This window comes from Cygnus olor, chromosome 2, assembly GCF_009769625.2.
Source record: "Cygnus olor isolate bCygOlo1 chromosome 2, bCygOlo1.pri.v2, whole genome shotgun sequence".
Lineage (NCBI taxonomy): Eukaryota > Metazoa > Chordata > Aves > Anseriformes > Anatidae > Cygnus > Cygnus olor.
Window position 1 is genome coordinate 153,050,587 of NC_049170.1, and position 26,139 is coordinate 153,076,725.

The 26,139-nt window shown below is 44.3% G+C and overlaps 1 protein-coding gene across 4 annotated transcripts in view; it reads right to left on the reverse strand.

Moving 5' to 3' along the window:
- The window catches only part of ST3GAL1 (ST3 beta-galactoside alpha-2,3-sialyltransferase 1), a 76,442-nt gene that overhangs the window by 37,387 nt on the left and 12,916 nt on the right, over window positions 1–26,139 (reverse strand). The window contains exons 1-2 of one of the 4 annotated variants that reach the window (XM_040547280.1): window positions 10,353–10,492; window positions 8,780–8,817 (exon numbers count right to left, since the gene is read on the reverse strand). The exons of 1 other annotated variant lie outside the window; for it this stretch is intronic. The gene's annotated coding sequence lies outside the window, so the exon portion shown is untranslated. Of the gene's footprint in view, window positions 1–3,344; window positions 3,428–8,779; window positions 8,818–10,352; window positions 10,493–15,789; window positions 16,211–26,139 lie in introns of those variants that run through there. 2 more of the 4 variants (XM_040547283.1, XM_040547282.1) reach the window with 2 other exon arrangements.

Here is a 26,139-nt window from a genome sequence, read left to right on the forward strand (position 1 = left end):
AATCCTGAATATGAAAATATGTCAAGAGCTGCATACAAAATGGATTTGCATACATCAGAGCTGCACATGCAGCAGCTCGACCGGGCATCCTGAAGTGCATTAAAAATGTTAATACTGAAGTATGTGGATGCTGATAATTGAATGCTGGAGAAATACACACAGGCGCGCACAAAACTATGGCATCTTTTCCATTTGTCTTACTTGGGTGGTTAAAACATAAAAAGGGAGAGTGCTAAGGCAGCCAGCAGTCCCAAAATATTTAAGGGCTTCCTGGTTCAAAGAGAAATTCAGAATATCACTTCTCTATACAGAAATAATTAGCAGAGGAAGATTTAGTTTATTCAGTACTAAAATTTTGAACTCTAAGTCAGTATCATACTATAGCCCATTGAGTCTGCAAAACTGAAATTTTAGCACAAGAAAATGGTCACCAATATCATCTTGCAATATATGGCATCAATGCTTTGCTCTCTGTGCAGTGCTGCCAACCTCATCCTGCCTAGAAATAAAGCTGTAGCAGGCCAGATGCTGGAAACACAGGCTTGGATTTACTCTTTTATCAATAACAAGGAGTGGAAGAGGGAACAGCTCTGTCCTTGGGATGCTGATTATTGAAGGACAACGGGGGATTCCCTGCTGCTGACTGTTCCCCAGGAGCAATTTCCAAAATCTGCCCGTTTGGTACAACCTAGTGTCTCAGAAAACAAAGATCTTTTTCTCCTGGGTCAACCGAAGATAAATATCGGTCCTGTCTTGCAACATGGAAGCTGATTAGCAATTCACACAAATATTACTAATACACATAAAAGCTTGCAACAGAAGGAAAAGCTACCTCATCTCCCTGAAGGATGGATGTTTCAGGCCAGGAAAGACTACTGCAATGAACGTGAGGTCCCAGGGCTCCCGTTCTCACCCCCATGAAAAGTTTCATGGTAGCTTTGAAAACGGGGCTTAGAAAAATGTCACCTCTTGATCTAGCATTAGAGCTCTGGGCAAGTTTTAATGGGCACAGTGTTAAAAACTAACTGTCCCAACAACTGCGGGCAGCAGCAGCCTGGGGCTTTGGGTTTGCTTTTAAATGAGCCGTCAATTCGTGTCAAAAAGTTTGCTTTGCAAGTGGGAGCTCCAGGATTTTTATTCGTGTGGTCTCAGTTAAGCAAAGGAAAAAGAAAAGTCATTTCACTTTTAATTAAAATGTCTCAAGGATTTGTCAGGAATTGTATACCACGAACTCTTGAAAATACGCTGTTCTGCTTGGCTTGGTTTTAAACAGGGTGGGATGAGTTTTTAATCTCTCCTTTTTTTAACATCTCTCGCTCAAAAAAAAAAAAAAAAAAAAAAAAGTAAATGCAGAAAAATAATGACTGCACCCAGAAGGAAGCAAATACAGCTGAAGTTCCTAGAGGAGAACTCATCAATGGCTTTTTATGCAGGAGACAGCATCAGCTCAAGGGCATCGTTGTTTGCAAGTTGCTCCAAGAGGGGTCAAGAGTCCCCAACCCAAATCATCATCACACACGGCTACGAGGGGTTCATCTAGCACAAGGTAGTTGTTGCTGCTGGGCTGTTCCCATCCAGCCAGCGAGCATCAGGGGGTCCTGTGCTCTGGGGGATTGCCCCCAGATGTTTGTTTAAAGCTGTGCTTTCAGGGATCAGCGTCAGAGATATTTCTAAACTTGGAGCTGATGGAAATCATTCTCGTCTTCCTTCCTCCTGCGCTTCGTACTCCTGAGTTTCATCGACCCTGCTCTGATTTACATGCACAGCGGATTTGGTGCATCGCTGATCTGTATGAGAAATGGTGAGGCAAGTGTGGGAGCCAGGCGGCACCAGGACTCACAGTGACAGCACTCGGGATACGAAGGCAAAATCATCTCGCCTGAGTTTTACAAATACGTGCACTCATTTCTGCTCGCTGAGCTACCACCCAGAAAAGCAGCTGAGGAGGATGCTTTAGCCCTCACAGCCACACAGAGGTGCAGCTTGTGGCTGGCACTGCTGGAGGACTGCCACGGAGACGTTTGGCTTTGGTTCTGGACATGTGGTCACAGAAACGTAGGAGGCTCAGCTGGGCGAGGTGCTCGGAGGCTTCCTCCTCTGCAAAGGCGGCACCAGCCACTGACATATAGCCATTTTATGAGATGTTTGTCTAAACTTGTTCGGAAAACACTCAGGAGAGGACATTCTCCTGCCTCGCCAAGCAATTTTTTATCAGTACAGAACCATTCCTAGCTTAGACAATAGCAAAAAAAATTAAAAAAAAAAAAATCAACAAAACAACTCCCACATCTTCCCCAAAGTCCCATTTTAGTAACGATCAGAAATGAGTTGAAACAAGTCCCTCCATTGGATGTAACACTATGCTGGCAAACTTTTGGCCCTGAATCATTAGGAAACCCAACCAGGAAACCCAAATTTTTTTAACATCATTGTGCATTGCCGTGGGCTGTGTGTGAGCACCCACCCATTGCTAAAGCTGCACCCCAGGGGGACGAGGAGCAGGAATATCTCCCTCCTTCCAGCTACAGACACTCGGGGAAACAGCTTTAGCCTGGGACCCCTTGCCTCATTTACGAGACACGATGTGCTGGGAATTATAGGAAAAGTTGGGGGGCTTATATGAATTTATAGGAAAAGTCCTGAGGCAGGCAGCTAAATGGGGAGGACCACACAGTCTGCTCACAGCCACATATATGTAGCCCCATCCCCTTTCCCCCGTGAAATCAGGGGCTGTGCTGTACCTGGGGGAGGCTATTTTGCTTTCATGCAGATACCAAAGTGGTTAAAAATGGTTAAAGCGTGTTTCCATACGTTCCCCCCTGCCCCGAGGTTGTGGAGGAAAGAGGAGAAGGCACAAGGAAAGAGGATTTGTCTGGATTAGCTGGGAGCAGGAAGGGTCTGAGAGAGGGCTTATAGCCCTGCTGCGGGCTTACAGCTGGAGTTAACCCTTATGTGGGACGTGCAAGAAGTGTGCGAGGTACACACAGACCTACCCGCAGTCCACCGTTCTGCTCTGAACCAAACCAAGCTCCAACCACAATAAAAACAGCAAAGGCTGAAAGAAAGGAGAAGGAAATCACCCCTCTTTCTCTCCACGTCTGCCATTGCAGGTGCCCCCTCTGCAGAGCAGGGCTGGGGCTACGAAGCATCCCTGGGGTGAAATGCGGCTCCCGTCTCCCCCTGCTCGGCACAGGCAGAACCAAAACCTCCAGAAGCAGCTTTAAAAGAAAACAGGGAGTTAAATCCCACCTTCGGCATTGTCACAGCAGACAGAAGTTCATCCCCTCTGTTTCTGCAGCCCCAACAGCCAATTTGCTGCGTGGTCCCATCTTTACAGTACCTACCCCTGATCTGCAAAGCCTGTGACCTGACGGGTGTTGTGCATTACTTCAAATTGGCCGGACATATCTTAATAACTGCAGAAATGCCAACCTAAGTAAGGAATGAAAATAGAGCTGTCTTCCTGATAAGCAAGCAAAAAAAAGAAAAAAAATCCTGTTTGTCCCAGACAAAACAAACAAAACCTGTAATAAACAAATCCCTGGAAACACCAGGCTTGAAGTGACAAAATCTGGGCAGCATTTTCAGCTGCTTGATGTCAAACAAGTAACTTTGGCCTCTGTGCTCATTGCAGTCATTTGGTGTAACCAAGATGTTGGGGGCTGAGTTTCTAGTGATGCTGAGCACCTGCCCCTCGCTGGTTTCCACAGTTTTGGCCTCTCAACACCCCCAGGAGCCGATGGGGAATCCCTCAGGAGAAAAACGGGGTTGAAGCCTCAGGGGGGGCATCCATGGGCATCCGTCCTATTGCCACCATCACGGTGCTTGAGGCAGAAAGCATCCATCCCCAGCTCCCAACTCTACCACTCCACCAACCTGATCCTCTCCTTTCCCTGCCCAGGAGTTTGAAATTAAATCATTAGGAGCTGGAGAAACAACGGAAATATTGCTTTGTCCTCTGCAGACCTTTCTAGCCTCCAATGCGTAAAGCACCAGGGGTTTGGATCGGCTGGGTCCTTGCACTTGTGAGGCATCCATCCCTGGCAGGGGGAAATCAGTTTAGGATGGAGCTGGCTGCTGTTCCCAGCGCTCTTTGCCAAGCCTGATGCCGCCTGCAGCAAACTCGGTGGTGTAACGGGCCACAGTAGGACTGAAAAGGAAGCACACGCCATGCAAGGGCTACCAACAAGGGGAATTAGTTTTGCAAATGTATGGTCAGTGTCTTAACACCAGGAAGGCGGCTTGAAGTCTGGAAATGTATTTTAAGGCTTCTTTGGTGCCAATACAAAGCCTTGTGCATGTGTGTGTGGCTCCTCTCCATCCCAGCTCCGTCCCCTTGCAGTGCACGCAAGCACTGCATTCAGCCTGTGATAGAAAATCCCCTGTGCAGTCAAACATAGAAAATGCTAAATAACCCACAGCTGGAGTTTGGGACATTCCCTGCAGTGGGACATTTAATCCCGCTGCCACCTCCACACGTGCTTGGTTTGCAGTGGCTGTAACAGCTCCTGCTGCAGAGCTTTCCCTCTCCCAGCCATCTCCACTGATGCCCACCATCAGAGCTGCTCGTCTGAGTTACTGCTCCTCCAGCACGACATCCCCGATCTGTAAGGACCCTAGAGTTAAGGGTTTGCATGCTGCTTTATAACTTTACCACCAGTTTCTCAGAGCCTTTTCTCCCACCACCCTGGAGAAGATTAGCCACTCTAACTAACTTGATTGGGTTGCTATGGCAGTAATAAGGAAAAAAAAAGTCGTTTATTTTTCTTTTTAAATAAAAAAATAAAAAATCAATAATTGGCATTACTGTGTAAGGTCTTTGACATTAATTATAAATAAATGTTAGACCTGTTCAAATAACGGTGAATTTACGGCAGCAGGCTGCATGCTGCTGCTGAAGCCTGTGTGGCTGTCTCGATACATCCAGAAAACAAGAAAAGTATCGGGGCCTGCAGTTTGCATTTTATTGCCTAGGAAAATGAATGTGTAAATAGCAATAAAACGCACAATTATTTAGCACAAAGCCAAAACACCCCACAGCATTTACAGCCTGATGGATGGCGCGCCTGCCTGCTCTAATTTACCATAAAACAAGAAAGACAAGGATGGGAGAAAATAAACAATGGCTCCTGCCACTGTGATTAGCTCCAAGACGCCAGGTGAGAACAGGCTCTCTCTGCAGAAGGGAACACTTTGTCTCTTTGGCTGATTTTTCACTTATTATCCAGCCCGTGCTGCTGTGCTGGTGAATGCTTGCCACCCGCAGCATCACAGGGTGGGTGTCTGTCTGTCCATCCGTCCGTCCGTCCCCGTGCCCCCTGCAGAAGGACTGAGCAGGCACCCCAGGGCGAGAGGTCAGGAGGGGGTTAGTTGTTAGGGAGCCTCGTACCAGATCGGTTTCTGGAGAAGAAAAATGCTTGCTGGCACAGGATTGAGAGGTCAGCTGTCAGGGGCATCGTCCGTGACAGGAGGAGAGCTGGGAAAGGCATGGAGAGCCTAAAAAAGGATGGAGGGGGGGAGGAAAGGTAAAAGTCCTTCAATGCCATCTGTTCAAAAGCAAGGAGAGTGAATGAGGAGAAAAAAAAGGCATTTGAAAGACTTTCTGGGACAAAATGAGCTGCAGAGGTTAATGCAAGTCACTATGGATTGGGAAGCAGGGGAGCAGAGGTGGACACGCTCGGTGGGTCTCACCCCAGGAATTGCCAGCACGTGAGCCTGCTGCTGGGACACTCTCCTTCATCTCAAACGTTCAACTCACACTTGTAATTTCAAAGTTAAATTCTTTCCATGAGCAACCCCAGTGCAGAGGCTCGCCCCACCGCTTCTCCCTCCCTCACCTTCTCAGTTACTGGCCTCCCAATTGAGACATCCCAATTAACTGCCTAAAGGCAGGCGGTGTGAATAACCCAGAGTGCAGGGGAAGGATTTAGCAGCTGACAACAAACACAGAGATTTTTTCACTGCTGGACTTGTGACTGTATCTTGAGCCTGCTCCAAGTTCAAGTGAAGCCAGATGAGTCTTCCAAATGATTTCTACCAGCAGATTTATCAAAAAATAAATAAATAAATAAAAATAAATCCCCTTTTTTAAATTCAGGATGAATTTTAAGATTTCTCCTATTTACAACGGTGGGCATTATGTGTAGGACACCTCCTATATCAGAACCAGGACAGAAAAATACGAAGTAACAGACCAAAGATGGGCACTTTTTATCCGGATTTATTCCTTTCACTGAGAACTCCAGAACTGGCCCTGTAAAGGTCTTACTCTACCAGGGGGACCTGTGAATGATTCGTGATGTGGCTTCTCAGCCCTGGTTCAAAGTCCAAAGTCAACACAAAAGCTTCTAGCAGCGTGGGCCATGATCTGGCATCAATTATCATGCTGCAATATAGAATCAAAAGTAGAATGATAAATACTGAGTCCTGCCCTTCCCCACGTTTCCCTGTATAAGAGGAAAAAAAATAAATCCGTAACAATCAGTATGACTGCCTGCTTGGATTTGAAAGCTAACAGTAAGTAGTACATCCGTTTTTTAGTTATTAACATAACTAAGCTTATTGCATAATGCCTCTTTATTTTTGGAAAGAAGCCCTTTCTACCTGTCCCAGCAGCACATTACTGAGTTGGCAGGATCCAGGAGCTTTTGAGTGAACAGGGGAATTTCTTCCTACCACAATCAGTTATCAAACGTTTTCTTCTGAAAGTCTGGGTCACCACCTACCCAACTTGTTGAAAGAAAAGCCCTTTTATATTCCCCTTGACCAGCTTCATGTTAGCTTCCATTTCATTTGGCTGTGCACTCCTGCACTCTGCCCATTCTGCTCCCTGGAGCTGGAGGCTTGATCCTGGTCCGTGCAGAGGACAAACCCACCAGAATACCTTGATTCAGCTCAGGCACATACAGGAGCTTGACCCCCAGAACACCTCATCCCTGCACCACCAAACAATGTGAAGCAGCCACCGAGAACTTCTTGCTGAGTAGTGGTGGCTTCTCTCTGCTACTCCGTGCTGCGCCTCGAGTAATAGGAAAGTCTAGTGGTATAGTCTGAATAGCCAGTCCCACCGTGCCTGTCATCCAGGGTTTATATTCCTCAGCTCAAGCCTCATAAAAAGCCCAAGCACTGGTCTTTGAACAGCAAATCAACATTTCAGAATTTACTCTTGCTTTCATGCAACGCTATCAATCACATACAAAATATATTTTACAATTCCTCCCTTTGATTTAACTTTATCATAGTACAAAGAGCACAGCGATGAAGCAACATGGAGGGGAGAAACCACATCAGTGTGTACCAGAATATGAACAAGGAGAAGATTCTAGAGTTTAGGGTGTGTATCTCTGAATGGGGTTCTCAAGTTTTTTATGGAGACGAGCACAGCCCCTGCTCCATGCCTTGGGATGTCTTAGCCCTGCTGTGCTCACAACCCTGGTAGGAAGAAAAAGGGCTGAACACATTAAGCTTTCTGCCTCTGCCTAGTCTAGAGATGTCCTAGCAGGGAGAATCAACAGCGCAGGAATGCATTAGCACAACAAATAAGGCACTAGTTGGCACTTTAAGTGGCTCCTAATGTCCCTCCACAAAAGTGCAATGTGCTGTCATCATGACAAGGGATGCAACAGATGCCTTTATCTCTAATTGCACTGAAGAGTTACCTATCTCAGTGCAGGCTCTGCCCAAAGGCAAGACCAATCTCAATCCCTCCTGAGGCAAGTGCTAGTCCAAGATGTCCTTTTTTTCTGTGCACTGAAAAATGTTTCTGGCTCGTAAATTCATGGCACAGGTTCAAAATGTCTCCCAGAAGCTCTTTCAGCCACAGCCACAAATATGGTTTCACTATTCAAATGCTGCATTGGCAGTAAAATCAAAGCTTCTCCACTGCTTGGCCGTTACAGTTTGGAAACAAATTTTTTTGGCTCAGATTTCCCCAGTCAACCTAATCCCTGCAAGCCATCAATCACATCTGACTACTTAAGATGAAGGCATAAATCTGAATGTATTGCTGGTCTACAGAGGAGTAACCCCTTAGTTTTGGTGCTCTTGTGAGCTTCTTCTCAAAGGTGAATTCCTCTGGGTAACCCATTTAGACAGAACAGTTCTCTCTCCTGGCCTGCTATTGAACTGCCTAGGATACAGCATTTAAATGCAAGAAGGCAAAACAATCGTATTGACTGTCCTTTGTCTGCGTTTATTTAATTCTGTAAAGCAAACAGTTTGTGTGAAACGCTTCTCGTAATAAAATCGTATTGCACATTTGCTTATAGAGGGTCACCAGGGACAGCAAATGCGCCTGTACTCAGCAATAAATGTTGGATTTCAGGTTGCACAGCAATTATTCAAAATGAGAGAGACTATTGCATCCAAGACTGCTGCCCTTTAGGACTCAGCCTGTCAAGTTGCATTGCTCTGTACTTTTTATCCAAGTGGATTTCATCTCCACCCTGTTATTGCTGGGTGCTATTCAAGCTTTTAAGTCCAAGCCGCACAGAGCTGGAAAAAACAGCATTTGACTTCCGGACTGCCCATTCTTTGTTAAAATAAGCTTTTTTTTTTTTTTTTTTAATTATTATTATTATTTATCAATATGCCTTAGCCTATTAAAGGAGTAATACTTGAAATGCATGGATGGTTATTCTGAGAGGGCAGAGAACCAGAGATTTCAGTTTAATCACCCCTAAAATTGTTTCTTCCCTAGCTTTAAAAATTCTGCAGCATTAGTCATCAAGGGGAAGTTACATTGCTACCATATATTTATTTCTTTGTTTTATGTACTTACTTTGGACATTTATCAGGAATCTGGTATTTCTTTCTCTTCTGAAATTAAACAAGGAATCATTAATATATATTACGTGTGTATCTCCCCGCAGATCCTTTCTCGACATTTATTACCTATCCAGCTTTGCACTTGATACACTTGTACATATTGCTCACCAAAAACAAATATAACAAAATTCCACAGAGCTTAAGTGCATGTAGAGATGCGTGCCACTTCCCCTTCAAGATTTAATCAATGCACTGCCACCTCAGCCCTGACCAGATGATCAGTCAACACAGCTCTGAGTAATATCTGGGAAAGTCTGAGCCCACAGACAATTACAGACCACTTAATCACAAAATTTAATTAAAATAATAATTAGGCGATGCATCCTGTTTAATGCACAAGGATGTGAGCCTTCCAGCTCCCACTGCCAGATCGGAACTGAACACATGAATGGGGAAAGAATCAGTGAAGTCAACAGACTATATCCTTGATGACAAAGGAAATGCTAAACTCAAACGCCTTGGCAAATCCTTTGTGCCAGCCCAAAAACCCAGTCCTACAAGCTTCTTCCAAAGCTTTATTTCTTCAGGAGAGCAGCATATTATTTTTAGTCGACCAGGCTTGAGAGATAAAGCTCAGGGTCCTGGCCCAGTAGATGCTATACTGATGCTTAGTAAGCACTTCTTGCTCAGATAAACCTTGCCCTGCAGAATGCTCAAGGATGGAAAGGAAAAGTTCCATTAAGTGACTTTTTGAAGGTCAAAATGAAGAATACTAGTTTGCCAGCTGACTGTCAGTCATCTTAGCCACTGCACTACACTGTCTGTTGGGTCAGCTTTGTAGGTCTAGGCAATGAGTTACATAGTCTGTAGTTAACACATTTTTTAAAGAACGTTGTATTTTTAAAGAATGTTGTATTTACTGTAAGCTAAGCAAAGTCACTTTCTGGGATGGATGCTCGTAGGAGGATTTTTCCACATTTTTCGCCTGCTCCAAAGTGCTGTGTGGGTCTCCTTGTTAGAGCCAAATGACATCCACACATCACTGAGCTGGAGAAACAGTGGTGGTACTAATGCATCTGTAAACATTAAAAAGCCCAGAAACACAAACTCTTGGAAAAAGAGCAGAGGAGTGTAGAAAATGGATTAGATGCCCCAATAGGTCACTTCCACCTCTAAATTCTACAAACCTTCTGAGTTAAAAATAGGGTGAAAAGTAGATTTTTTTTCTTTAAAGCAGTGCTGCTTTATAGGCTGAGAGGGGCACACTAGCTAGAGGTCACAAGTAGCTATATACACTCTGTCTGGGTAGAGGGAATGCGTCTGGGACAGGATGCTAAAAACTACTTTGTCCTCAGAGCAAGGATAGGCTTGTTTTAAAGATCTGTTGAACAGCTTTATTTATATTATATTTATATTTATTTATAGTATATTTATAGTCACAGTGGTCTGCAATTAGATGTAAATCATTTGAAACTATACACTAATATTAGCTGCTACCGACTCTTCTGGCTGTGCATTGTTTGCTGTGAAAAGGGGCAGAAAAGCCTAGGCAAGGCGCATGCCTTCATCAAACACCTTCATCTCACCTCTCTCCCTGCGGCCAGTTCAAACCAATGGGGGATATGGGCTAACATTTTCCTTCTGGGAAGTGAGTAGCTTCTCATAGACGCCAGCATAAAATGAACTCTACAGATGGGTGGGGAAGAGAGATCCTTTCTCAAATACACAGGGCTACAAAAAAAATAAAGGAAATGTAGAGCTGAATAATGGTAACATTTCAATCTTCACAGCCTCTGTTAGCTATGATGAATCCCTTTTGTAAATCCAGCATCTTGAGCTGCAAATGCTTATCAAGAGTGTTATTATCAGTCATTGTGAGTCTGCAAACAAAAATTCCCACTGTATTTTAATGGCTGCTGGCCACATCCATCAAAAAGAGAACTCTAACAGACATACAGTTATCATTGTTCAAATTTTAATGAATATATGACATTCCCATTTATTAAAGTGACATTCAGACAGTTTCAGTCAAAGCTACCTTTTCATAAATGTTATTAGCTACAAATGTGCCTTTAAGAAAATATTACACTGTGCAAAAATAAAGTGTTGTACTCATAATCAAAGGAAAATGAATGGAAAGAACTAAAATCCACAGTGATACAGCCTAAACTCCCTATTCATGCAAAAACCTTTTTGATTTTAATGGGAGCTTTCTCAGAGCCTGCAGAGGAACGCAGGCTCAGGCCTGTTGGGCACACACAAAGGCACAAGAAACACCTTCTCCAAACTATTTTGGCTCACACGCAGACTTGTGTATGGTTACTTGAGTCAGGATAGGTCTATCTGTGGTCATTTTGACCACAACTCAATAATGCTTCCTGCAAATCCGATATACATGACCCTCTGGACAGCTTTACATTCATTATCCAACTGTTTGGACCACATGCTTTGGAAAACACTCTGTAAATTAGTGTTTGGAGGGCTGAGTGGGATTCGATGCAGCTAAGGCTCTGATTTTCTCACTAACGCTTGTATTTTTGATAAACTTCTGCGCTGAGGTATCTGAAGTTAGGTACTCAGAAGAGAAACATGCTAAATCTAGTCAGGTTGCAAATGCTGGCCCCAGACTGCTTGCTATCCAAGCCAGCCAGCAGCTATTTATTTTCCCTAAATTAATCCCAGCTCAGTGAGACACTTAAGCACACATCTAACTTTATAAAGACAGAGTGGGTTTTCCACTCACTTAAATAATGCAGATGCAAATGCTCTGCTGAATCAGGTCTATAAAAATCCAATAGCAGTCAGTAATAAATATCGTGCCATGCAAGAGTCATCTCTGCTCCGCAGTCACAGTCTGCAACCTGTAATGATGGTGCTGTGGGGTTGCCTCTGCTTCCCTGCATCCTCCTCTGTTCCCTGGTTGTGCAGAGACAAGCTGAGAGCCTCACACACTCCTCCTCCTCTCCCTGTCTGGGAATAAGATGTGTCTCGATATAGAAGGCATCTATTATGCAAGATTTATCTTGTGTTTCCCTGCCCTGCTCTTCTAACCATGCATTTGAGATTGAGGTGGTGGTGTCAGTGCCTCAGCTGGGTGTCTGAAGCTGGAGGGGCAGAAGCAGAGGTGGTTTATTTGCCAAAGCAGAAGGTTTTTCTTCTGCAGCAACCTGGTGTTAAATTGGCTTTATTTCAACTAGGACAAATGAGCAAACCTCAGGATAAACGTAAATGATACCTCCCTGGAGCTGGGATCCTGCCTCTACTAGCAGTATATATGCTGCATGCTGAAGAAGGTGAAAGTGGTTCCTGCTAAGCCTGGTCAGCTCTGATAGACTCTGCTGCAGGAAAAGGTCAGAGTTAAAACCAACAAAAAGAGACTAAGATGGATGCCTGAGTGCAAACTTGCATGTCTGATACCCTCTGCTTAGCAGCACTCTTCCCACGCTGCCACCTAAACTCTGCAGGGACTTTGCCTTAAAGGAAAACAATATAAAATAATAATAATAATAATAATAATAACAACAACAACAGGCCCCCAGAGGAGCTCAGAATGACGTCCCTGAACACTGCCTCTGGACAGGACTGAACATTTAGCATCTGTCATTGCTGCACACAGCAGACACCTGAAAAACAGGCATTGATCAGACCTTGGGGTCTCAGCATTGCCAATGTTGTGCCTAACACGTGTGGACAAGACAGGCTTTAGCAGAAAAGTCAACCACAGGCATCAGTTTTGTTGAGAGGAGTCTGAGGGACCACCACCGAGTGTTCAGACAGGACACGCAAGTTACATCTCCTCTTCCACCTGGGAGGATTTCCATTGCGGTATCTCACCTGCTGGATTAATAATCTGTGCCCCAAATGAAAATAGCCAGATCTGCTTGTCAGGTTTTGTCTTGGTGGGATGTAGCTCTTGGCGGTACCTTTGGGTGAAGGTTCAAGGGGCAGGATGTGGAGCACAGGAAAGGTGGCCTCTGAGTAGGCTTCAATGAAGCCTTTAAAAAGGCATGAATTCATGCACATACAGGTCCTTTAGAGGATCTGGCCCTGGGTGACAAATGATATATATGTGATAGCTACTGGCTGAAGGAAAAAAAATCAGAAAATAACCTGCTAACATTAACTGATTTAATAGCTTTAGGAGATGCACCATCAGCATCCAAAAGAAAGATTGGGAGATGGAGAGCTACTCTGGAGCAGAGCACAGTTTTATCAGAGTAAACCTGGATCAATTCAGTCTTTTTTGGTGCATATTCATCCCAGAGAAACACATTGGTTTCTCTATGCATCAATAATGAATTTTTTCCTACGCTCCGGGTAGGCCCTTCACAGATACCCACCATTTGATCCTGCGGGTTTGACTTGGTAAAGAAGTTGCAGTGGGAGGTTGTTATCCTCTGGCATGGGTGGAATCTGTCAATTCTGTCATTTTAAAAGGCTATCATGAGAAGGCATCTCACCCAGGCTGCAAGATGAAGCATCTTAATCTTGAAACTCTTCTGTTCTGCAGGATTATTTCCATGCAGGCGGAGTTAAGAAGCCCTCTCTCCATTCCTGCTCCTTGGGTAGAGTCAAAATGATCTCTAAATCATGAATTTACAAGCGAGGTAATTTCTCACTGCCTTCGCTTTCAATTTCTCATGACATAAAAACTAAAATTAAAGCATTATTAGGGGATAAGGGTCAGCCGTACAGCCAGCCAACTGGCTGGCAATGAACCCACCTGGAACAAAGAGATCCCAAAATAAACTTTTTTAACGAGGAGGATGGAGAAAAGCCAAGCAGAAGTTGCAGAGGACACCTCATTAAAGAAATTGATAAGCCTAAGTCAGGTCAATCTGTTTAAGTAACTCAATGGCTTCAGTCAGATAGGAATAGATCTGTTTAATTTGCCTTTGGAAGAGGAGCAGCGCAGAGGAGGAGCCCTTGCGGGGAGCCGTAAGCTCCCCATAAAAGTTGGTCATTGTGTGGGGAGTCACGCCTGTGGTTTACTCCCTTGGAGGATGGATATCTCACACCAAGTGAGCCGAGGAAGCTGCAGGCAGCTCTGTAGTATGCACTGATACCGTGGGACCTTTCCTGCTCAGCCACACAGCCTGACCCGCGGGCTCAGGACCGACAGAAAATGCCCATCAGGCAAGCACAAAAAATAAAACTGAAGATGCAAGCCAGACTGCTTTCTCTTTACACCTTTGCAGCACTCGGAGAGGTTCAGCAGGAGCAAGCGAGCTGACACTCTGTAGGAACAAAAGCTCAAAATATGCTTCTTGTTTTCAAAGTCCAGCCCAGGGGCCCTGAGTGGGAAAATAAATTCTCGCAGTGCAGAAAGGCCACACGGCGAACTGCCTGGCCTCTGTCAGGATGTCCTCTCTGTTATCGTCTACCCGTGCTGACGGTGGGGTTGTCACTATCTGAGAATTTCCGTAATGCTGAGCACAGCACAGCCACCAGCCTGGGGACTGCCAGCAGCCAACAGCATCCTGCTAATGACTGCTGCTCACGGGGCAATGGATCAGCAGTAATTAGCAAACCGCTGCCAAGCTCAGAGACCTCGTTTGCAGGTAGCGGGGTGACCCTACTGATCCAACTTTGGGGCTTACTTCTTCACTGAGTGGAAAAACAATGTCTTTAAGTAATTGCACGGTTTGGTAATAGGTAAACAAGAACTTTGCTTTAAAAATACATATATAAAATAAGCCCAGCGCTGGTTTTATGAGACAGATCTCAGCAGCAACCCAATAGGAGGTTTTGTCATGCTTGGACTTAATCTACCTTTTAGAGATGATGTATAATAAATTATCATAATGATTAAGAGCCAAACACAGCATAAATGGAGTCCCTGTCACCCAGGCTTCAAGCAAACATTAAGCTTTATGATGTACGAGCATACATAGTAATGAATAAGTACGTCTCTCACAGGCTTTTCTTCCTCGCAGGCATACTCAGAGAGGTTTGGTACATGTCAGCAGCCCCAGCCGTTAAATACCCCTCAGTCAGGCCTCAGAAATTGCGAGGTTTTGAATTCTTTGAATAGAGCTTCTGATCTTAGCATTAGGAATCCCAACGCCCCTCCTATCCTGCTGATAAGAAAGACAGAAAATGACTTTCAAAGCGCAGGGAGAGCATCCCACCGCCCAACCCAACCCGAAAAGGTGGCAGTGTTTTGGTGCAACACTGCAACCATGGCACCATTTATCTCATCACTACAGCAACAGACCACACAACTAAAACCTGCAGCTCCGAAGTCAAAGCAAAACCCATTTATCTGGAACCGAGCAGACCGCCTTGTACCCAGAGAACAGGCACTGCATGCCAAGTGAAGGCTTTCCTGATTTTCATGAAGGGGCCATGCCACTTCTTCACGCCATTTTCTGGGGTTCCCAGCCACTTTGTCCTACACCAGCATCGCCTGCCCTACCCAGGCACAACAAGGACCCTCAGCACCCCACTGCCTACACAAGCGCCATCCCCTTTGGGATGAAAGGGGGCAAACCAAGGAGCTGCACAGGTTGGAGGGAAGAGGATATTTTAGCCATGGTTTTGGCTAGATGACTACTATAGATCATTAAGCTGTTCTCCTCTGGCTGGATTTATTGTTGACTCAACAAAAGAAAGCGCAGACGGCTGAGTACCTGCCAAGCCTGAGCAGAGCAGTTGCGCCAAATGAAAAAAATAAAAAAGTCAATGCACAGTCAGAAGGAAGCCATAGACACTTGTTTTCTCTTACACCTGCAAAATCGAAACTAACTTCCCTCTTCACATAATGGAAAGCCTGCAAACGCAGAGCCGAGGGAAAAACCACCCCTCGCACTAGCGATACTGAAAGCAGATGTTCAAAAATTCCATCCCCGTTCCAAACTTTGCCAAGTTTAACGTGTTTTGATTCACCTTCTCCTAATGACTTGCAGTTCCTCTTCCAGGGGACGTAAAGGGTAAAGCAATGAGAAAGGAAAAGGCAAACCTGATGAATTCCCCCTGTCCTGAGAAGCCAGCTCTGAGGCGGTGGAGGCAGCAGCTGCTCACCTGGGCAGAAATTGGAGGAATTGCTTGCATCGCAGGAGTGGAGAGAGATGGGTGATGCGGGTCTGCAGAGCCCGTGATAGTCGAATGACTTCTTTTTTCAGGGCTTTGTGCCAGAATGAAGCAGAATGAAACGGAGATAATCCGCTAAAAGAATTCCCCATAGAGCACAGGAACGGCCAGATGCTTCCTGTGCTTGAGATTTCAGGGCGGGAAGGCTACAGAGCAGGGCACGGGTTCGACATGGTCATCGGCAGCAGGTCAGAAAAAAAAAAAGAAAAAAAAAGAAAGGACAATACGAAAGCAGAACTACAGGCCAAGTGCTTTGTGCTGGGAAGTCGTCACTCCCTGGGGTCTGGCATTGAGAAACAGCAGCGGCCAGAGGACCGGAGAGCCAACCAAGTGCAAAGCCACATGCAGGCAGACAGCGGTTTGGGGACTGAGAGAAACCAGATACTTATGAATGGCTCGGCACAAGCCTCAGAAATACGGAAAGTATCACCCTGAAACACACTTCACATTTGCAGCAAGCCAAAATGCCAATGGATTTGCTGTAAAAGCTACCTGAATAAGAAATAATAAAAATAATTAAAAAACAGCCAGCTAAAATGTCATACAGTAATTTTTATTTGTTTATTTTTCTGGAAGCATCTGTATTTTGAAAGTCTCCTGATCATCCACCTCAGTCATTTTAGACCTCAAAAGAACTGCCTGCAACTTAGGGTTTATTTTTTTTGTTTCTTTTTACATACTGCCTTAAACGTCTCAAATTAAGTAATTAAGCAAATAGTGCCTTTAGCAGACGTTCAGACTTTTTGTGGTCAGACTTTCCAGTTACATCATGTACTCTTTAGCCACAGCTTTCCTTGCCTCCAAGTATTTCAGTGTCTCAGAGGATTTTCAGATCACATCATATCTAAGGCTATAGCTGTCTGGCTCGTCACAAATACTCCAAACATTACGAGCTGAACACACAGAGAGACACAGAGCGGAGCTTCGAACAGCAGAGGTGTGATGCAGAATTACAATCCAAAATCTCTGTAAGAACCATGTTTTCACACCCCACAGCTGCATTCGCAAGCCACTGGTCCTTTAAATTCTCTACAGAATGACCAATATTTTTAGCTTTATTCTGTTACATATTTAGGTATCAGCAGAGAGCAGAAATGACATATCTTTACTAAAGAAATTTCACTTCTGCATCCCCCCATCCCTTCTTGAGAAAAGCCAATAAAAGTGTTTTTTTGCAATGACAGTGAATTCGCGTAACAGCAATGGGGCTATCAAATTAAAGGCAAACCTGTTATAATAACAAGGGTGACTTGCATACCCAGCAGAGGTATCCCACTGAGAAAAGAGCTCATGAATGCTCTTCTATAGAACACCAAACAAAAGCATCTGAGTGGTGTGAGCAAAGGGAAATTGCTGCAGAAATTACAAATAATCAGATATTGGTGCAGGAGAAATTCAGTCCCTGGGTTATCATCAGCAATTGGTGCTTCAGAAGATCAGTAGAAAGCTGTGAAAGGCTCTTTAATATAGGAAAAGGCATCTCCGCAACCTTCTGGAGGCAGCAATACAGCCTAGAGCATGAGATGCAGCATCTGACATATCAGATACCCTGTATTTCATGCTTACTCAAAACCGTACTGCAGCAGCAAGTTTCAGGGTCAGCTAGACGTTGACAAAGCAGCACCAGCTCACTGGTGTTTAAACACTGCTATTCTTTCACTTCTGAAAGAAAAAATAAAAATGCAAACATCTGCCCCGTGGCAGAGGGCTGACAGCATCTTTTCAAGCAGGGCACAAGACCAAATAGTAAATACTCGGGGAAGTTGTTTTCTCGTGTGTGAAGCAAACACCTTCCAAAAAGCTTAATGCATGGCACTTGTGAGTGCAATCAGGTCAGTCTGAACCTCTCATCTCTAAGAGGACATGTCTACAAGTGGATGTCAGGCAGGGGAAAGACACCAGCTGGGTCAATTTCCTGCTGTGTCACACGTTTAAGCACGGTTCATTATTAGGGCTTTCACTCTGTTTACGTGAGTGGGGCTCACTCACTTGTGCAGTGGTGTCTGCAGGGCAGCTCCGAGCCAGAATGAGCCCAGTGATATCCCACCCCCAAAGGAAGAGGAGCAGATCCTAATGAAGCTTCCACACCTCTTCCACATTCACCTGCAAGGAACAACACTCATGTAATGGATGGTTTTTTCAACAGATAACACTGACACCAAAATATTTATTTATTTTTCTTTAAAGGGCATGAAAGCAGCAGGAAGGCACAGCTTTCAGTCAGGTGCAGACAACTCAATCCTCTTTGGGCTCCAAGCTTCCTGTCGGCCTACCCGACAGGCACAGCCTTCGGGCTTCAATTCTCCACAGAACGAGAAAACCCCAAAAGCAAACGTTAAAGCCCTTGGTGTAGATGCCCCGGGTACAGCCCTAGTGCACATACACCCATAGCAGAGAGGTGAATAGGCTCTCAATCCCATGTTAGCACCCACCTGATCTAACATCACACCTCAACACCTGAGCAAGTCATCAACAGAGAGAATTTAACCATCAATAGAGAGAATTCTTACAGCCTTGTTTTGGGTCGTTTCCTCCACAGTGAGATGAATCAGATGCTGAAGTACCTACTTCTCTCTGCATCCTACAGAAGGAGACCTTACAACCAGCTCTGACAGCAGTGCATAGGTTACAGATGCTTGCACTTGGTCAGTTGCATCCCACACTCGTCTCCTTTGCTCTAAACAAGGTCCCAGGACAGGAAAATGCTCTCTGCCCCAAAAGGAGCATGAACTGCCTCCCCCACCATGCCTGCACTCCACACACTACCCTTCATTCTGTAAGGCAAGCGGTTTTCTCCTAATTAAAAGAAACCGAAGTGCTCTTGAAAGAAAATGAAGCGCCAATTCCCTCGGCGATGCGGGCAAACGTACTTCTTTCTGCAAGGTCGTTTTTAAATTATTGGGTTGCAGCAGCGTATTTTTCACAGTATTGATTCTGCCAATAGTGCTGTCACCAGCAATATTGGGGTGGGGAGATGCAGCAGGCGCCTCACCCATTAGAGTTGCGTGTGCACTGCCTGCTAGGCCCTGAGAGATGCAGAAACCCTGCCAACCTGGTTACGGGCCCTGAAAACACCTTCCACAATCACCACGCATTCATCCCCAAAGGTTGACACCTTTGCAGCTACTCTGGGCCTGGCAGCCCTCCAAACTATGATCCCACAGGGATTTGCACCTGGACTGATCCATCCCTGTACCCATGCACCACCCTTCACTGCTCAAGGGTCAGCTTGGCTGGATTTCACCTCTGCTTTTACAGGCAGGCAGCCAGCAGCATCCCATATTTATACCCCCTCCAAGGACGCTCATCCTCTTTGCCAGGCAGCTCCTCCAGTGCCACCAAATCCTGCTGAGGGACACCTACTTTCATCACACTGCCAGCCACCTGCTGCTGCTTGCCACCATGTCTGCTACCTATCAAGAGTTATTAATGAACCATATTCGCTCTTGTCATCTAGTATAGTAAGGTTTACAAGGTTATAGCTTACAAAACCAAAATCATTTAATTGAGATTCCCATATATTGAGAGCTCTCGTACCATAAAATACCTATCTGTCTAAAGATTTTTATTTTATAAACAGGTGTATTTACAATCAAGTCTTAAGCTCTCTTTTCCCCATCCAAAGCCAGTAGAATTTCTAGAAATATTACTCTGGCACATTTTAACATCTCTTCTGTCATTTCTGCACAATATGGGATATGGAGAATCCCTAAAGAGAGAAAAAACTCAGTGTTATTTATGCTACCCGAGTGTCTTTGTATACTGCAAATTCAAAGGTTCTTCACTACTTTAAACTTTTGGCATCTGTGACTTCCCCGTGGAATAAACCATCTGCACTTCAGCTCTTCAATAGTAGATGACTAAGGACTGTCAATACTTCAGTAAAGCGTGTAGACCCATCCAGCTGTATTCCAAAAATGTTGAGTGTGACAGCATATTTTAAAAAGTGATAGAAAGAAACACTAATTAAAACCAGGTTAGCTCTGAAAAATGTAGAAAGTGACAATTTCAGTCTAGAGCTGGACCACAGCAGACAAAGTAGAATTTCCCAGATCTTCTGTGTCAGATATAGAAACGAATCCCTGTCTTTAAGCCAGTGTCCTATCTAAAATCTATCCCATTTCTCTTACTGTAAAAGTGATCAGTCTCTATTTAACGAATCTCTACAAACCCTTTCAAATGCTGGAATCAGATTGTATCATAGGCTTCTGTTGCAACAAAGTTAATGTTATCTTCTTTCCCTGAGTCTGTACATCACCAATGCTCAACCCATGGCTACACCGTAGTTAAGAGTATGCTCAGATCAACTTTGGCACTGAAACCCATCTTTCTGAAGCAGTGGCTATATCAGGGGCACAGGTAGAAAGGCCGAGTGTTACCAGATTTTGTTGGAAAGCGCAGTTCAGAGGTGAGCAACTCAGGCTTGTATCAGCAGAATGCGTTACAGACATATTCTGGGTATGTCATAGATAACAGACTTCAGTTAACCAGAAGCGTATTTTTCCTTGATTGAGGATGGGTAGCCAAATAGTCAGTATATTTATCTACCTTGTACAGAGGAAATCCACACTCAGTTTGCCCAAGTGTTCTCTATAAACCTGCCTCTATTTTTCTTTCCCCTATGTTAGAAGTTAGGTGCTTCTGTATTTCTTGTTTTAGTCTAGGTCCTCATAACATAGACCTTTTTTATTAGTTTTTATTATTCCCACCTATGACATAGCTCCCTTTCCCCTCAAACTTACCAATGTACTCACCCAGTACATTGTCACTGCAGGGGAAAGAGAACAGAGAAGATGACACGAAGCCACAAGGTTTTAACCTAAAGTTTATTCCTTTTTGGCTGTTTGAGGCTGCTTGAAGCATGAATTCACTGCTGCTGTTTAAAAAAGAAACTCCCCAGTTACCCCAGTGACTCAGCTCCTGTGGAGGGACAGTTGGCTTGTCCATCACATGCCAACACACCACTTGCCCGTGCTTACAGCAAGAACTTGATTCCTGCAGTATATCCTGCCACGGATTGCATGGCTTTGAGGAAATCACAATAAAAACCTGAAAAACCTGGGAATTAAAAACCAATGCTCCCCTTTCTAACAGGTTCTTCCTGTACAGACTTGTTAAAGTTCAAATACTGAAGCTGGGATTTTAAACCCATGCGCACTTTTCTGGTCTATTTCACCCAGTCATTAGCAGCATTAAATCAGGGCAGAATATCTGCTAGGAAATGTAGTCATCTAGTACCAGGAAAACGCACTAGCATGTCTGTTTGATGTTCTGAGAGGGTCTGGTACTCCAAGACAGAAGATAACAGAGCTTTTCAAGTTCTGCTCATTATTTGCTTTGCAGTGACACAGGAAACAGTAAAGGCTTTAATCTGTAAATAATCTTTCCTTCAGGGATCTGGGAAAGATCTACAGGACATAGCAATTGCATTTGTTTCCCCTCCATGAAATCCTTCATTAAAATACTGCTCACTCAATAACAAGTTTGGGGAAAAAAAATAAGCAAAGTGTTTTTATGCAAAGTCAAAACTCCTGAATCTCTTTGCTCTTATGCTACAAACAGCTTGCTCAAGTTTCAGGAGATTGGGCTTTGCATAAGAATGTTTCACAGAACAAGAGGGAAAACCAATTCTTAAAACACTAGGGAAAAATTAAGAGGAAAAAAAATGTGCAAGATAAGATAGCCAGATGAGCAGTTAAATGCTCCGACACCTTGATCTCAGCACATCAAATAGAATACATCTGCTTCCATGGAGACTGTGCCCTTCTCCTAAAAGTACCCTCCTCCCTGGGTTCACTGACATCCAACTTCAGACCAAAGCCTTCTCAAAGATTTTTTTCTTTCTTCCTCTTCCAGTCCCTCCCTCCAGCCACCCTCACTCCTTCCACCACCTGACAGACCTGATACAGGGCAGCCCTTCGGATTCGGGGCTTAACGCTGTACATCACGGTGATTGATTGGACTTGAGCAAAAAGTCCATGTAATGATAATTTCAGAAAGAGGGAGGATTAATTTTGGTGTGGTGCTGCAGATCAATCTCCATTTCAGAGTAATTAGCTCCAGCAGCTACAGGACTGGCAGCAGAGATGCAGGTACCCACCAACAGCTGCTGCAGGGGTGGGAGCCAAGAGGCCCCTGTGTGTCCCACATCTCTCTCACAGAGATTGTTGGTGCCCAGCTCTCATGGTTTTGGTTGGGATGGAGTTAAATTCCTTCACACAGGCTTGTGGTTTGGATTTGTGATGAAAATAGTGGTGATAAGACACGGATGTTTTAGTTGCTGCAGAGCAGCGCTCACCCAGAGCCAAGGACCTTCCAGCCCCTCATGCTGCCCTGCCAGCGAGGGGCTGGGGGTGCACAGGGAGCTGGGAGGGGATAGAACCAGAACAGCTGGCCCAGTTGGACCAGAGGGACGTGCCACACCATGTGGTAGTGTCATGTTCAGCAATGACAGCTGGGGGAAAGCAGGAGGAAGCAGGAGATGTTTGGAGTGATGGAGTTTGTCTTCCCAAGAAGTCCTTACGCGTGATGAGCCCTGCTTTCCTGGGAGTGGCTGACACCTGCCTGCTGATCAGAAGCAAATTCCATGTTTTGCTTTGTTTGCACACGTGGCTTTTACTTAACCTAGTGAACTGTCTTTGTCTGAACTCATGAGTTCTTGCACCTTTCCGATTCTCTCCCTGGGGAGGGTGAGCAAGTGGCCGTGTGGTGCTCAGCTGCCTGCCAGGTTAAACCACAACATCAGCAAAATGCAACATAAGGCTTGAGCTGGAGAAACAAAGAGAGGAACTGAAGAGCCACTTGGTCACTGGCTGACAAGCCATACCCTGCCAAGTCAGTGGGAAAGTCACCCCAAGGATTTTCCAACTATTTTGGGGGCTATGGAACAACCTACATGATGAGAAGTGCCAAGTTTTCATAAAAGCAGAATCCCCACATTTTCACGTATGTAACCTGTAACCATAATCACCCAGGTACCCTGCAGCTATGCAAGCTCTGGGATTTGTAACGAAAAACAGAGCGAAATTCTGGCCACAACAAATTTGGTAAAAGCTACAGAGAGGAAGCAATTCAATAATCTGATTTGTGGTGGCTGGTTGTATTGAGGATACTGGAAGAAACACCGATGATCCTGACTTAATAGTTAAGAGCAGCAAATCAATACTTTGGGCCAAACTATGATCCTATTTTAGTTCATTTAGATCTGTGAAAATGAATCGAATTACTCAAGATCTTCATCTACGTAATAAAGCTGGTTATTTTGGCATCGTGGTCTGCGAGTACTCATTACAGAAGCCAAACCACAGGCTTGCTCCAGATGGCTTGTCTCTACAGCACAGCATACATCCAAGACACTTTACAAACTAATCACCTACTGATCATATCCTTTCAATTAAAGATTACTTAATTTTTCCAAGTGCTGGCATCCATTTATAGACATACCAGAAAATTATGAAGTGCTTCGCCAATAACATGCAGCTTTTTCTACATTACAGAATTGTCAGCTAAACAACATTAACCAGTTTGGTAAGGCAGTGCAGTTCGTATCTGGCACATGCTGCATTTGGAAGTTTCTCCACCTCTACATCTGCGGTGGTGTCAGCCTTAGCAGGACCATCTGAGAGCAGAGATGCATTGGGGTAAAAAGTCTCTCACTCTACATCATAGATACAGATGAAGAGACTTTCTAGAGTGATTTAATTAAATGGAAAAAGCTCCAAAAGGAGCTCCAGCTTTGCTTCTTTTTGATGAAGCAGATTCAGGCTGACGCACACATTGGCAGAGGAGAGGACACTGCATCGTTTTCTGGGATGCTTGCACAAGCTACAGACAAAGTCTACCAGGTTTCATTCTTAGTGCAAACTTCTCAGAGCATCACTCACCAGCATCTCAGTTTGAATCACTGAAGTCTCTTCTCCAGGAATGCACAAGTGTATTGCTACAGCAAAATTGTGCCTTACAGCAACGAGAAATGTGACTTGCTCATACGCAAGGGTATATAAGGTATTAGTTTCCTTTAGAGCAGTCCTGTGAAAAGGTGTATTCCACTTTCCTTTTTACCACAATACTGACAGGTATGATATAAATACAGCCTTCAAAATGAGCACGCAGACAATCAAAAAAAAAAAGTGTGTCTGCTGGGGACTGTCAAGCAGTTGGCCACAATGATCTAAAGGTGACCGACCTGTGCTTTCCCACCCCGAAGCTATATGTTTGCCTTCGGTACTTGTCTCAGTGAGCACTAGCTGAACTCGTGCTAAGAAAGATCAATTTTCTTCACAGCAAGTAGGCATGCTGTAACCTTTATTTCAGAAACCCCAGTATTTTCAGCTAACAGCTTCACCCCATTCTTGGTTGAAGACCTTTTCTTACAGATGTCACTCATGACCACAGACCTAGCGTAGCAGCTTATTTTTGCTTCACTGCTAGCATCTAGAGTCACTGCAGGTCATTAAAGAGACTTGTCTGGCTGAACAGCTTCCAGAATTGCAACGAAGGAGTTATTTAATATCCTCAGACAAAAGCTACTACGCAAATAAAGAGCACTGTGATGTACCAAAGAGGGTCTTCTGATTACCATCTCGTATTAGTCCAATAGAAGTAAATGGATTCTAGCCCTGGTTTGTGCCATACAGTTCCCTGGATAAAGAACCTGTAGTTTAAAATAAACCCTGCTAAACAAACTATAGTCCACTTAGCTTGACAAATTTAAACAATTAACTTGCAGGAAGCCAAGCTGCTTTTTCATACTCATGGGTCAGCTGCCTTGAAACAATGTCTGAAGTACAAATAGGCTTTCAGGGCCAGATTCTGATTTCATTCATCATGGTGTAAATCAGGAATAATCCCTTTAGAGATTAGTAAGAGCAGAATCAGATTCAGGCTCTCAGAGCTAAGCACAAACCATGTGCTTGCTGGGCTTATTCTAATTCTTCTAAGCACTAAGAAATTCTCCTTCAGCATGTCCCTCTCCCATTCTGCCTCTGAATTGAGGAGCAAAGGCTCAGTGCTGCTGCTAACACCCAACAGAAGACATTTGTTATTGAAAAAAATATTTTGCCTACAAAGTTATTAAGTAAGCCTTGCAATTAGAAATAAAAGTAATATTTAAAAAAAATCAAATTACACAGGCAGAGCACAGTTCTATTTAAAGACCCCTCCTGACCCCTGAACCATGAAATGAACTACAGTAACCATCTTTTACAAGAAATGAACACATTTAATTGTTTTGATTTACAGCATCTGTCTCTGGTTCCGGGCATATATCAAAGGAAAACATAAGCAGAGCTTTTGCCAGATGCATTTAACAACCTTAGGAAGCATCTCAACAAGAATTCCAGCGCCGCTACAAATGAATGCAATGTCATCTGAAAGTCACTTGTGTCCTTCCCCTGACACCTCCTTTGAAGGTTCAGGCAACAAAAAGACAAACATGCCAGTGAGTGTCTTGCTTATTTTTTTTTGGTAAGATCGAAAACAAAGTTACCAGCTTGATCAAACTACGTGTTACTGTGCAACTATATCAAAAGGACACGAGTTTTGCCATTCATAATGCTTGTGCCAGTGCACCAGTTTGAGTGTATGCATGGGAAAACCTGGCAAAAGAGGCTAAGACGTAAGTCTTTCATATTTAGATCGGGATACAAATCTCACAAGAAATGAAGAACTACAAAAATCACCTGCCAAGAAAGATAGCCTACACAGATACTATTCTCATTTGATGTGGAGCAGTTCAGTCTCTCTGCCACGATGCTTACAGTGCTTATGCCTCCCAAAGCAGCCTGCTGAGAAGACTAATTGTAGGTCACCTTTAATTCTGGATGCCAAGTCTGTTTCTTTGTTCTGCACCTCCTGAAGAACCTATTCTTCAATCTTTAATTTTCCCAACACTTAAGTTGCTTTCTATGGGTTTCTGTGACATGCCTTAAAGTTCATGCATCAGGTTTAAAATCTTACACTGTGCACTCTTTGCAAGGTAAATTGACCTTTGAGGGAGGGAAAAAAAAAAATCCCACATCCCAATAACTTTGGACAGGAAGTTGAATTTCAATAGGAGCTATAAGTAGACTTCCACAGGCTGTCACATCTATGAAAGTTTCCTTCAGGAAGGGGAGGAAATCCAAAGGGGTAACTTTGCAAGAAAGGAAATTTTATCCTTTTGTACCTTTAACAGGACTCTCAGACAGTGATGACAGATAGGTCTAAGAAAAGTACTCCGCTATGCAGGCTGAAAGGAGTCCTGTTGGAACTGGGTAAGGAAACCCGTATCATCGGTTGTTC